A 15447-nucleotide genomic window follows, 5' to 3' on the forward strand; every position below is an offset into this window, starting at 1 on the left:
AGTGTTTTCAAATCAATCCAGTTTGTGAGGGCTCTACAGTGCTTAGTGTGGAAATCGGTATAGTAGCTGGCTTACTCAAAGGAGCAGCCTAGCTAAGCATTTCTGACTGTGTCACAGTAGACACTAATTGTCACTGAGAAGAAAGGTTTCAGGGCTCTATGAGATATATGGATCATATATATATATATATATATATATATATATATATATATATGTACACACACACACACACACACATATATGGAAGGAACAAGAAAAACATCACACATACACACACAGGGATGGGGCACATACAATTGGAATAAAACACAATTGTTGATGTAAGGATGGTGAAAGCATGAACAAAATTACTTTTCCACTCAAATTTGGAAGCTTGTAAAGATAAGAAAGGTTAGCACACTGGGCATGGCAGTGTGTACCTTTAATGCCACCATTTAAGAGTGAGTCTCTATGAGTTCCAGGCCAGCTTGACCTATATAACCAGTTCCCAGACAGTGAGACCCTATCTCAAAAAATAAAAAAGGTTTTATCCAATGCAATTAAAATATAACTATTAATAATTGTGATTCATTTTACATTTCTTTAAATCATTAAAAAACAAGCCAATAGAACATAGGATTGAATTCATGAATAAGTAACAATACATAAGGAATCTGAATAGAGTATTAAGATATACACTAAACTTTCTATTTTGGCCATATATGGATATAACTTAAAATAGTTCACAGAAATGAAGTCACCTCATCAACACTTTATTCTAAGCTATCCAATTCGATTCTCTTGCTTAGAAAGGTCTATTACAGGAATATTGTATAACAGTATGAGATGACTTTGTACCCCTTATGGGAATTTTATTCCCTTTGGTTATTTTTATTTATCAGAAATATTAGTTTCATTGTTGATAGATATGTAAACTAATCTATTTGCACCCACACTGACTTTGCAACAAGTTTATGAATAATGGCCCTGTGATTTGAAATTACATATTTAGCTATATTCACAATGGTCTTCAATTTACCATAGCTCAAATCACATATTTAGCTATATGCACACTGGTCTCCAATTTACCATGGCACAAATGAAATTTATTCCTTTTGCAATTTTATTTAACTTTTATTATTCTTTTGCAGAATTTGTTGTTTATTTATCTATTTATCGATTTATTTATTTATTTTGGTTTTTCAAGGCAGAGTTTCTCTGTATCTTTGGAGCCTGTCCTGGAACTAGCTCTTATGGCCTCAAACTCACAGAATTCTGCCTGCGTCCTGGGTGCTGAGATTAAAGGCGTGTGCCACCAATGCTCAGCTCCTTTTGGAGAATTTTTCATAACTCGTTTCAGTCATCTTCACCCATCTTCTCCCCTTTCACCCAGCTTTGTGTTATTTTTTCTTTTTCTTTGTTTTCTTCTTTTCTTTGGGGAGGTTCAACCTGAAGATCAGAAAAGCAAAGCAGCCAAGCTACTAGAGAGCTCTTACCTCAGTGAAACCTCCAGACTGAAAAATAGCGAGTTTATGTATCATCCTGCTTTATATTCCTCTCTAGTGCTTGAATTAAGGGTGTATACCACCACTGCCTGGCCTCTATGGTTGACTAGTGTGGCTGCTAGGATGAAAGGTGTGTGCCTCCACTTCTTGCCCTGTATGACTGACTACTGTGGCTGCTTTGTACTGACCTTTAGGCAAGCTTTATTTATTAAAATACAAATGAACTATCACTACACTAAACCTATTGGGGTCATTTCTTTTTATCCCCTTTTTAAATTTATTAGATTTTTAAAAAAATTACCAATCCAAATTCTCACTCCCTCCCATCCTCCCATTCCCTCCACATACCCTCTCACCCCACCCCCATCTAATCCTTAGAAAGGGAAAGGCACTTCGCTCTGTAGAAGGTCCAAGGCCCTCCCGACTACATCTAGGCTAAGCAAGCTATACATCCAGAGGATAGGATCCCAAAAAGTTAGTACATGCAGTAGAGCTAAATCCCAGTGCCACTGCCAGTGGCCCCTCAGTATATTCCATTCAGAGGGACTAGTCTGGTTCTATGTCTGTTCCTTCTCAGTCCAGCTGGAGTAGGTGAGCTCCCATTTGCTCAGGTAAACTTTTCAGCGGATGAAACCTTCATGGTCTTGAGCTCTTTGCTCATATTCCCGTTCCTTCTTCTCTTCAACTGGCTCTTGGGAGCTCAGTCCAGTGCTCCAATGTGGGTCTCTGCCTCTGTTTCCATCTACTGTTGGATGAAAGTTCTATGGTGATATTTAAGATAATCAGCAATCTGACTACAGGGCAAGGTCAGTTAGGGCACCTTCTTGTCTATTGCTTAGGGTCTTAGCTGGGGTCATCCTTGTGGATTCCTGAAAATTTTTCTAAAGCCAGGTTTCTTGCTGACCCCATAATACTCCCTCAATCAAGATATCTCTTTTCTTGTTCTCATATCTGTCCTTCCTCTATCTAGACTAAAGTTCTCCTCAACCCTCTCCTTTTCCTCTCCTCTTTCCCTTCTACCCTTCCTTCTCCCCTGCTCCCATGCTCCCAACTTTGTCAGGTGATTTTCTCTGTTTCCAGTTTCCAGGTGGGTCTATATATGTTTTCTTTGGGTTCACCTTATTACTTAGCTTCTCTAGAATCATGGAGTATAGGCTCAATATTCTTTATTTTAGTTATTATCCACGTTATAGTTATTATACACAATAACAGAGTTACATTACTCAGGATAGTGTTTTCTAATTCCATACATTTGCATGCAAACTTCAAGATGTCATTGTTTCTTTACCACTGAGTAGTACTCTAATGTGTAAATGTGTCACATTTTCTTTATCCATTCTTTAGTTGAGGGGCATCTAGATGAGTGTTGGGACAGAATTGCAGGTTCCCATTACAGACTGTATTTTGAGAATTCTGCCCTTAGTAGAAAGATGCTTCTTTCATTCTTATACTAGAAAGAAAGCAACTAATTATTTATAAGAGCTGCAGAAGCATACAGAGAAATATCTAGTTATTAAATTATGGATATATGGTTTAATTTTATAAAAATCTTAACATTTACTTGTATGAAAAATCTATAAGCCAGATTCTTTCTTTTTATTTGAATTTTTTTATTACTTTATAAATAATACCAATCAAAATTTCCACTTCCTCCCCTCCTCCCACTTCCCTCCTACTCCCCCACATACCCTCCCCACCACCCCCTCCAGTCATAAGAGAGGGCAAGGTGCCCTGCCCTGTAGGAAGTCCAAGCCTCCCACCCCCATCCAGGCTTAGGATGGTATGCATTCAAATAGAATAGGATCCCAAAAAGCCAGTACATGCAGTAGAGACATATCCCAGTGCCGTTATCATTGGATTCTCAGTCTGTCCAAATTGTCAGCCACATTCAGAGAGTCCAGTTTGATCACATGCTCATTCAGTTTCAGTCCAGCTGGCTTTGGTGAGCTCCCATTAGATCAGGCACACTATCTCAGTGGGTGGACCAACTTCTCCTGGTCATGACTTCCTTGCTCATATTCTCCCTTCTTCTGCTCTTCATCTGGGCCTTCGGGAGCTCAGTCCAGTGCTCCAATGTGGGTCTCTGTCTCTATCTCCATCCATCGCCAGATGAAGGTTATATGGTGATATTCAAGATAGTCATCAGTCTGATTACGGGACAGGCCAGTTCAGGCACCCTCTCCTCCACTGCCCAGGGTCCTAGCTGGGGTCATCCCCGTGGATTCCTGGAATCCCCTCCAGAGCTAAGCCTCTTCCCAACCCCAAAATGGCTCCCTCAATTAAAGTATCTCCTTCCCTGCTCCCATATCCATCCATCCTCCATCTCAACTATCCCACTCCCCCAAGCTCTCTCAAGCCTTTCCCTTCTCTCCACTCTGTCTCCCCCTTCCCTTCTCCCCACCCACCTACACCCCACCCCCATGCTCCCAACCTTTCCTTTGCTTTGGGTTCACCTTATTACTTAGCTTCTCTAGGATCATGAATTGTAGGCTTAATGTCCTTTGTTTATGGGTAGAATCCACTTATGAGTGAGTACATACCATATTCATCTTTTTGGGTCTGGGTTACCTCACTAAGGATAGTGTTTTCTAATTCATCCATTTGCATGCAAAATTCAAGATGTCATTGTTTTTTTTTTTTAACCGCGGAGTAGTACTCTAATGTGTATATATTCACACACTTTCTTTATCCATTCTTCCATTGAGGGGCATCTAGGTTGTTTCCAGGTTCTGGATATTACAAATAATGCTGCTACGAACATAGTTGAACAAATGCTTTTGTAATATGATAGGGCATGTCTTGGGTATATTCCCAAGAGTGTTATTGCTGGATCCTGGGGTAGGTTGATCCCGAATTTCCTGAGAAACCGCCACACTGATTTCCAAAGTGGTTATACAGTTTGCATTCCCACCAGCAATGGGTAAGTGTTCCCTTTACCCCACATCCTCTCCAGCAATGGTTATCATTGGTGTTTTTGATTTTAGCCATTCTGACAGGTGTAAGATGGTATCTCAAAGTTGTTTTGATTAGCATTTCCCTGATTAGCTAAGGAGGCTGAGCATGACTTTAAGTGTCTTTTCACCATTTGCACTTCTTCTGTTGAGAATTCTCTGTTCAGTTCAGTAATCCATTTTTTATATTGGGTTATTTAAAATTTTAATGTCTAGTTTCTTGGAGAACAAACCTTTGTCTGATATGGGGTTAGTGAAGATCTTCACACAGTCAGTAGATTGCCTTTTTGTGTTAATGGCAGTGTCCTTTGCTTTACAGAAGCTTCTCAGATTCAGGGGTTCGAATTTATTCAGTTACTCTTATTGTCTGTGCTACTGGGGTTATATGTAGGAAGTGGTCTCCTGTGCCCATATGTTGCAGTCTACTTCCCACTTTTTTTTACTATTAGGTTCATTGTGGTCAGATTTATATTGAGGTCTTTAATCCATTTGGACTTGAGTTTTGTGCATGGTGATAGATAAGGATTTATTTTCATTTTTCTACAGATTGACATCCAGTGATGCCAGCACCATTCGTTGAAGATGCTTTCTTTCTTCCATTTTATAATTTTAGTTCCTTTGTCAAAAATCAGGTGTTCATAGGTTTGTGGGTTAATATCTTAGTCTTCGCTTCAATTGCATTGGTCAGCATCTCTGTTTTTATGCCAATACCTAGCTGTTTTCATTACTGTAGCTCTGTAATAGAGTTTGGAGTCAGTGATGGTAATATATCCAGAAGTACCTTTAGTGTATAGGATTGTTTTGGCTATCCTGGGTTTTTTGTTTTTCCATATAAAGTTGATTATTGTTCTCTCAAGGTTTCTGAAGTATTTTGTTGGTATTTTGATGGGAATTGCATTGAATTTATAGATTGCCTTTGGTAGAATTGCCATTTTTATTATGTTGATCCTACCAATCCAAGAGCTTGGGAGATCCTTCCATCTTCTGGTGTCCTCTTCAATTTCTTTCTTCAAAGCCTTAATTTTCTTGTAAGATAGATCTTTCACTTCCTTGGTTAGTGTTACCCTAAAATACTTTATGCTCTCTGTGGCCATTGTGAAAGGTCTTGCTTCTCTGATTTCCCTCTCTACTTCTTTAACCTTTGTATATAGGAGGGCTACTGATATTTTTGAGTTGATCTTGTATCCTGCCACATCACTGAAGGTATTTATCAGCTGTAGGAGTTCTTTGTCCGAGTTTTTGGGGTCACTTATGTACACTATCATATCATCTGAAATAATGAAAGTTTGACTTTTTTCTTTCTGATTTAAATCCCTTTGATCTCTTTATGTTATCTTATTGCTATTGCTAGAACTTGAAGCACTATATTGAGGAGCTATGGAGACTGGACAGCACTGTCTTGTTCCTGAGTTTAGTGGAATGGCTTGAGTTTCTCTCCATTTAATTTGAAGTTAGCTGTCAGTTTGTTGTATATTGTTTTATTATATTTAGATAAGATCCTTGTATCCCTAATCTCTCTAAGACCTTTATCATAAAGAGGTGTTGAATTTTGTCCAATTCCTTTTCAGCATTTAATGGAATTATCATATGGTTTTTTCTTTTAGTTTATTTATATGATTGATTACATTGATGGATTTTCTTATGTTGAACCATCCCTGCATCTCTGGAATGAAGCCTACTTGATCATAATGGATGATTTTTTTGATGTTTTCTTGGATTTGGTTCACCAGTATTTTGTTTAGAATTTTTGCATCGATGTTCATGAGTGAGAATGGTCTGAAATTCTCTCTCTTTTTTTTTGGTCAGGCCTTTGTGTGGTTTTAATAACAGGGTAACTGTAGCTTCATAAAAAGCATTTGGCAATGACTCCTGTGTTTCTATTGATGGAGGACTCCCATTGGCTAATAAAGAAACTTCCTGGCCCATTTGATTGGCTAGGCCGGAGGTGGGCGGAGTAGACAGAACAGGAAGAAGGAAGTGAGGTAGATGGCTCAGTCAGATGCCATGCCTCTCCTCTCTGAGTCAGACACGATGAAGCACCAGCCCAAGATGGACGTACGCTAGAATCTTTCCGGTAAGACACCACTTCATTGTGCTACACAGATTATTAGATATGGGTTAGTCAAGATGTGAGTAAGAGGCTGAAAATAATGGGCCAGGCAGTGTTTAAAAGAATACAATTTGTGTGATGTTATTTTGGGGTATAAGCTAGCTGGTGGCTGGGAGCTGGGATAGGATGAAAAGCAGGCCTGCCCGCAGCTCCTCACTACATTCTATTATTAAGTACATTAATGGAGTATAGGTATTGGCTCTTCTTGTAAGTTCTAGTAAAATTCTGCATTAAAACCATCTGGTCCCGGGCTTTTTTTGGTTGGGAAGTTTTTGATGACAGCCTCTTTTTCCTCATGACTTATAGGTCTATTTAAATTGTTCACCTGGTCTTGACTTAATTTTGTATATGGTATTCCAAAAAATGTCCATTTCTTTTAATTTTCCAATTTTGTGGAATACATTCTTTTGTAGTAAGACCTAATAATTCTCTGAATTTCCTCAGTGTCTGTTGTTATGTCCACCTTTCATTTCTGATCTTGTTAATTTGAGTGTTCTCTTTCTGCCTTTTGATTAGTTTGGATAGGGGTTTGTCAATCTTCTTGATTTTCTCAAAGAACCAGTTCCTTGTTTCATTGATTCTTTGGATTGTTTTCTGTGTTTCTATTTTGTTGATTTCAGCCCTCTGTTTGATTATTTCCAGTCTTCTACTCCTCCTGGGTGAGTCTGTTTCTTTTTTTCTAGAGCTTTCAGGTGTGCTGTCAAGTCTTTAATGAGAGCTTTCCCCATTTTATTTATGTGGGCACTTAGTACTATGAACTTTCCTCTTAGCACTGCTTTCATAGTGTTTCATAGATTTGGGCATGTTGTGTCTTTATTTTTGTTGAATTCAAGGAAGACCTTAATTTCTTTCTTCATTTCTTTCTTGACACAGGTTTAGTAGTTGACTGTTCAGTTTCCATGAGTTTATAGGCTTTCTGGGGGTGGAATTGTTGTTAAATTCTACATATATCCATGGTGATCTGATAAGACACAGGTGGTTACTCCAATTTTTTTTGTATCTGTGGATGTTTGCATTGTTACTGAGTGTATGATAAATTTTCGAGAAGGTTCCATGAGTTGCTCAGAAGAAGGTATATTCTTTTCTGTTTGGGTGGATTGTTCTATAGATGTCTGTTAAGTCTATTGTAATTAACAGATTACATTTATTAGTTCTCTTATTTCTCTGTTAAGTTTATGTCTGGTTGAACTGTCCATTGATGAGAGAGGAGTGTTGAAATCTCCTAAAATTAGTGTGTCGGGTTTGATATGTGCTTTGAGTTCCAGTAATCTTTCTTATACATATATGGGTGCTTTTATATTAGGGGCATAGATATTCAGGATTGAAACTTCATCTTAATGAAGTTTATGTTATGAGTATAAAGTGTCTTTCTCCATCTCCTTTGATTGATTTTAGCTTGAAATCAATTTTGTTAGATATTAGGATAGCCACACCTGCTTGTTTCTTATGTCCATTTGCTTGGAAAATCTTTTCCCAACCCTTTACTCTGAGGTAGTGTCTGTCTTTGAGGTTGAGGTTTGTTTCTTGTAAACAACAGAATGTTGGATCCTGATTTTGTATCCATTCTCTTAACCTGTGCCTTTTTATAGGTGAATTGAGACCATTGATATTAAGTGATATTAATGACCAGTGGTTGTTAACTCCAGGTAATTTTTTTTGATGGTAGTATTTGTGTGTTTCTCTTCTTTGAGCTGTGCCGGTGGAGGGTTGTCAGATGTCTGTGTTATTATGGGTGTTGTTGACTTCCTTGGGTTGTGGTTTTGCTTCTAGTACTTTATGTAAGGCTGGGTTTGTAGTTAAGTGTTTTTAAATCTGTTTTTGTCATGGAATATCTTGTTTTTTTCCATCAATGGTGAAAGAAAATTTTACTGGGTATAGTAGTAATTGGCTTGCATCCATGGTCTTTTAGTGTCTGCAGCACATCTATTCAAGACCTTCTGGCTTTCAAGGTTTCCACACAGAAATCAGGTGTAATACTGATAGGTTTACCTTTATATGTTACTTGATCATTTTCCTTCACAGCTCTTTATTCTGTATGTTTTGTGTTTTAATTATTATATGGCAAGGGGATTTTTTTTGAGCCATTCTATTTGGTTTTTGTAATCTTCTTGTACCTTCATAGGAATATCCTTCTTTATGTTGGGAAAGTTTTCTTCTATAATTTTGTTGAATATATTTTCTAGGCCTTTGAGCTGTAATTCTTCTCCTGCTTCTACAACTATTATTCTTAGGTTTGGTCTTTTCATGGTGTTCCAGATTTCCTGAATGTTTTGTGCTTGGAATTTGATGGATTTGCTGTTTTCTTTGACCAATGAGTCTATTTCCTCTATAGTATCTTCAGCACCTGAGATTCTTTCTTCTATCTCTTGTATTTTGTTGGTTATACTTGTCTCTGTAGTTCCTGTTCATTTACCCAGATTTTCCATTTCCAGCATTCCATCAGTTGTATTTTCTTTATTACCGCTCTTTCAGTCTTCAAGTCTTGAACTGTTTCCTTTACCTGTTTGATTGCTTTTTATTGGTTTTCTTAGATATCTTTGAGGGATTTATTAATTTTTTCTAACTTTTTGCTTGTCTTCTCTTCCATTTCTTTAAGGGAGTTTTCACTTCCTGTTTTAGTGTCTCCATCATTTTCATAAGGTTATGCTTAAATTCAATTTCTTCTACTTCTTCTGGGTTAGGGTATTCAGGTATTCCTGTTGCGTGTTCACTGGATTCTGTTGTTATCATGTTGCTTTTCAGTTGTTGGAGGAATTCTTGCATTCGGGCCTGCCCATCTCTTACACTCTGGTTCTCCTCAGCACAGGGAGCAGGACTTCTTGCTGGGCTCCATGGACCTCACAGACAAAATCTTAGGGGAAAGGGTGGTGTGGTACAAAGAAGCCCTGGTGGCAGGACCACTCACTGCTGGATTCACAGACCCCCTCAGCCCTGAAGCAGGCTGAGTTGGGGGATTCAATGACCCTGCAGATGAAAAAGAGTGCTTGGGGGTAAGATGGAATGGGGTAAAAAAATACAGTAGCCAGGAACACCTTTTATAGCTTCTTTATGTAATCATTTCGTGGTATGAACTTTCCTCTTAACACCACTTTTATTGCGTCCCATAAATTTGGGTATGTTGTATGGTCAGTTTCATTAAATTTTAATAAGTCTTCAATTTCTTTCTTGGACCTTGATGATTCAGGTGAGCATTGTTTAATTTCCATGTGTTTCTGGGTTTTCTGTAATTAGTGTTGCTGTTGAATTCTAATTTTAAGTCATGGTGACACATGGGTTATTCCAATTTTTTTTCTATCTGTTGAGGTTTGCTTTGTTATGTGGTCAATTTTTGAGAAAGTTCTATGATGTGCTGAGAAGAATGTATATTCTTTTGTTTGAATGGAATGTTCTATGTATGTTTGTCAAGTCCATTTGAGTCATAACATCTCTTAATTTCCTTATTTCTCTGTTAATTTAGTGTTTGACAGACTTGCCTAGTGGTGAGAGTCCCCCTTTTCATTCTTAATGTACTGTTCTAAATCATGATCTCATCTGAGTCCTTTGTCTTTCTGTTCCTACCATACCACTTCATCATTTTTGCTCTCCATGTATAAACTTACTACTCAGTCAGAAGTCAGTTTTGTTGTTGTTCTTCTTCTTGAATGATAGTCTTGTTAAGCCTAATTTTTAAAAATTTATATAAAATTTTAGTTCTTCATGCTAGTGGGCACAGCTACAGCTATGGGTTCAGTGACTGTTTTAAATTATTGTTTTTTTGTTTCCCTAAAGACATAGTTCCATATATTTCATTCAAGTAAAATACATATAATTACTTTACTTTTTTATGCCATGTACCAAGAGGAAACATGAACTCTATAAAAGACACCACTGGCCATTATCTTCCAAGTTTTTAAAGAAGGCAGAATATTTAGAAAGAGCTATAATATTCTGCTGTGACAAAGTATGACTAGATAAGTAGGGATTATAAGTGTGGTGCCTTTGGACCCCGTGGTGCTGGAGTTAACAGGCAACTGTGATCAAATGTGGGTCTTATTCAAGAGTAGTGTTTGCTTTCAACCACTGAGCTATTTCTCGATGTCCCTACATTTTTATTATTATGCATGTGTTGGAAAGTGCCTGTGGAGGTCAGAAATTAAATGTGTGGAGTTGATCTCTCCATCTTCCTTGGTGGGGGTTCCAGGAATTGAACTCAGGTCACCAGTCTTGCAAAACAAACATCCTTACCCATGGAGCTATCTCACTAGACTTAGTGAGTTTCTAGCTGATCATTAGGGATAGGGACATTAAAATAAATGTGATTATGTCCCAGGTTATAGCACAAGGGTTTTAAAAGTCCAGCATGCTTCTTGTTTGCTATGCAGGGAGCCTTTTTATGTTAGGAAATCATCGTATCTTTAGCTCATTCTTCAGTCTTACTATGAGTGGTGATTTGAGTTATTATTTTCCCCACAAAATGATAGTTTTTCTAAATAAAGGGTTAAAATTTATATTTACTTTTTCCTTCATAGAGAAGTCATCGATACATAAATTTGTTCTGGATTAAGATTTTTCTTTGTTAGGAGAATTACATTTATGCAAACATTTGTAAAATATTCTCTAAATTATCTGCTTTGTCAATTGTTTAGGTGCCGCATTATTGATTTTCATAAGTCAACTGGTCCTTTGGGTACACACCCTCGCTTATTTGAATGGATATTGAACTATTAATCTTCAGAGAGGGAAGGGAACCCAAGGTTGTTTGTACATCTAAACCTCCTGTCTATCTCCAGCACCAGGGTTAGTAGATCATATACATAACTATCATTTTTAAAACAGCAGATTGACTACTGTTTAAGGAAGGTCAAGATTGCAATAGTAGAGGTGACAGGATGGAGAGGGGGGGCTGTTTGACTTGTTGTCAGAGCTACTTGTCATTCTGGTATGTTCTTGGGAGTCATAGCATCTTGGGGGCCTTTCCACGTCTTGTGGTCCTTTTCTGGTTCAATGCTCTCATTATCCATCGCTTTCCTTCTTCTAGTCTTTACTCATTTGTCACTATGTTCAGCCTTTCTAGACTGCACTTATTTAAATTGCAAGTGTGTGTGTATGTGTGTGTGTGTGTGCGTGTGTTCTAAACACACAGAAGCCCACACACAGATGGCAAATGTGTATAAAGTAATAACTGTGTATAGATGTGAGATATAAACTGTTATTTATACTTTGACTAGGTCATAATTGAACAATTGTTGAAATTGGAGAGAAGAAAATCTGGACATTATGTTTACTAATATTTGATCTTGGATTTCCTTCTCGAGAAATGCAGAGACTGTTAAAGCAAGGTGTAGAGGCTAGTAGTCTCAGGCAGCTATGGAAATCTGTGGGGAATCTTAATCATAAGCAATACCAGATAGTAGCAGTAGAGGGCGGTCTTTCACCAGAGGAGAAAGTTGTAAGTATCTCAGTATCAGGTGAAGTCGCTTACAATTTTTAGTTAAAATCAGCATTCTCTTTATCTCCTCACAACTCATTCTATTTCATGAAATGGCAAATACATTTGTCTTTAATATCACTGAATTTCTGTAATGGCCATTTTAAAATTTGGATAGTCCCTAAATATCTTTCAGTTGTTTAATTTATTTTCATAAAATATTTAAGTTTGTAGTTTTACCTTTTAATGTCAGGTAAGTGATCAATAACAATAATCTGGTTATAAAAACAATCAGTAACTAACTCAGGCGGTCTTACTGTTTATTACCTCGGATTCGGAAGCTATATTTTATCCTTTGGCCTTCTGAGATACATAGTGAAACCCTGTTGGAGAAATCTTTCCCAATCAGGATTACTTAAGTGTTAATCACTTGAATCGTGGCTATTAAAACAGTGATATGCTTATATGAGCTGGAAAATCTACTGGGCAACTTCCTGCATAGCAGCTCTTTATATGCAGTCTCAAATTTGATGTATTTTTTCAAGGTTTGTTATTTTCAATACATGGTTTCCCTAAGTAGCACTGGCTGTACTGAAACTCGCTAAATTAACCAGGGTGGTCTTAGATTCAAAGAGATCCTACTGCCTTGCCTCTTAAGTCCTGGGATTAAAGGTATATTTCAGCATATCTAGTTTTTAAAACATTTTTAAAAAGATTAACTGTATGTGTGTTAGCACACGTGACTCATGCACACAGGCAGTTGCTGTGGAGGGCAGGAAAGGACATTGGGGCTAGACCTTGAGCCACCTGACTTGGGTGTTGGGAACTGTCCTCACCAAGAGCAAAATATTTCTTAACCACTGAGACACCTCTCTACCACCACCCCCACTTGATAACTTTAGAGTAATGATATTTTACATCATCATTTCCAACATACACATATATGTATTTTCAAAATATATGTATGTATATAAAATGAGTCCCCGTAAAAGATGTGTGTGTGTTGGTGCCACATCAGACTGGGCTAATTTCGTGTTAGTCATCATTGTCACCGTCTTTATCGTCAGTTTCTTCATTCTGCTCAGCTGAAAGTACAGTGGCCTCCTGCATGGCCCTGGAAGCCTCTTCCTCACCCACACTGGGATCGTCCATTTCTGTAATTTCCGGTCCACTGGGGTATTCTTGGTAGAATGGTGGCAGGCCTGGGGGTGTGTAATTCTCCACACTATACTTATGACCCCAGCCTGTGTGGATGTTTTCAAACTTCCTGTGAGTGAAAATAAAAGAAAGTCATGTCTCTTAAGAAAAGTTGACTCCTTTATACTAATGAGGTCTTGCTACTGTATCTGGGAACCATGATTTTTTTTTTTTTTTAAAAAAAAAAAACAAGACATTTAAAATGCTGGAGTGAAATTGTCCCCATTAATTCCTCAACAACTGGAGTTTATTTTTTACTAAACTGCTAAGTTGGTTATGAAAAACAGAGCCAGGGGGCTGGAGAGATGGCTCAGACGTTAAGAGCATTGGCTGTTCTTTAGGACGACCTGGGTTCAATTACCAGCATGAAGTTCACAACTGTCTTTGACTTCAGTTCCAGGGTATTTGACACCTTCACACCAATGTGCATAAAATTAAACTAAAAAAAAAAAAACAGAGCTCGATCCTGTTAAAAATGCACCGGTATCTAGACCTTCCTCAATAAAGGGCCTTCTCCAGTTATTTGATTGTTTCTTCCTTTTATTTCTTTCTCTCTCTCTTTTTTTTTTTTACAGAGATTTTCTACAAAGTTCAAAAGTTGCTAGCCTTGACTGGGTGAAGAATAAGAGGTGTAGCTAAAAACTGATGTGTTATTTTTTTCAAGCCTGATCATAGGAAATTGCAGATGCTTTCCCTTGTAGGCCTCACCCCACTTAGGACATGATGCATAACCAGTCAACAGAACTCCCCTTGCTAGTGGGAGTTTCAGTCAAGAACTCTGCCCCCAAGGCTGGTCATGCATCCCTAACTCAAGAGCCTTCATTTTCAGTGTTCTGCCTCTGGCTAGAAGGCCCACCCCTTCACATGATCCCACCTCCACCTCCATAAAACAACCACAGTCTCTTTTCATGGGGCTCTTTCTCAAAGAGATGACCTCATGATGCCCATATATCTTTGACACACATTTCTGCCAATCCATTTTATCCTTGGAAGAGAATAATGTGGGGGGGGGGAGTCAAATTTTCTCTTCCTCATGTTATCTTGGTAAATAACTAAAAGCTTGGCTTCTACTTGTTTTTACCAATACACTATTTTATTGATGATTTGGGAATTTCACATTATGCAACCCGATCACACTCCATAGTCCTTCCAGGTCTGCCCCAACCTTTGTGACTCCCCCAAAAAGAAAGAAAAAACCCACATGTCCAATTTTTGTTGCCCATATGTTCCCTAGAGCTTAGTCAAACTCCCAGTGGCCACTGCCTATCACTTTTGACTTAACTGTGGTTTCTAAATATTTTCATACAATATATTTTATCATATTCTTTCCCTTTCTTCAACTCCTTCCCAATCCCCCATGTTTCCAACTCACTTTTCTTTCTTAGAAACAATGAATCAGACACACATACAAAGTGTGTTTTATGTTGGCCAGCTAACACCTGAACATGAGGCTAGCTTTAATGGCTTGTCTAATCAAGGCAGCTCAGCTTTCACCTATATAGTTGATCTTTCTATTACTAATTAAGAAAGAAACAAACAAGACAAATAAACACATGTTCTTTCTTAGCAAGTTATAAAGGGAAAGGATGGGTGATGAGAACTTGAGGGATCAAGAATATTGAGGTGGGGGAGGGTCAGAGGGGTATAGCAATGAAAGAGATATCTTGATAGAGGGAGTCATTGTGCTGTTTCTCTTTAAACAAGGACGACCCCACCTAAGACTCCTAGTCATAGTGGAGAGGGTGTCTGAAAGGGCCTTGTCCTTTAATCAGATTAGTGACTACCCTAACTGTCATCATAAACCCTATATCCAGTAACTGATGGAAGCCAATGCAGTGATCCACAGCCAAACTCTGGGTTATAGTTCAGTTGAAGAGAGGGAGAAGGGATCATATGCACAATGGTGGTCAAAATCATGATTATGAAAAGGAAAGAGAAAACTGACCTGAGCTAGTAGGAGCTTAGGGACTTTGGACAGACAGCTAGGGAAACTGCATGGACCTGAAATAAGTCCTCTGAATGTGGGTGATATTTATTTTGCTTTATTTGTTGAGGAAACCCCTGGCAGTGGGACCAGGACAAATCCTCAGTACATGAACTTTTTTTTATAGCCCATTCCCTATGTATATATCTTATACAGGAGTAGGGGTTTGGTCCTGCCTCAACTTGGTATACCAGAGTTTTTTGACTCCCCAAGTGAGGCCCTACCTCCTCTAAGGAGTAGATGCTGGGTAAAATGGGGGGAAGGGAAGGGGTACAAGATGGGGAGAGAGGGGAAATTGGGTCTGATATGTAAAA

This window comes from Arvicola amphibius, chromosome 8 (assembly GCF_903992535.2).
Source record: "Arvicola amphibius chromosome 8, mArvAmp1.2, whole genome shotgun sequence".
NCBI lineage: Eukaryota > Metazoa > Chordata > Mammalia > Rodentia > Cricetidae > Arvicola > Arvicola amphibius.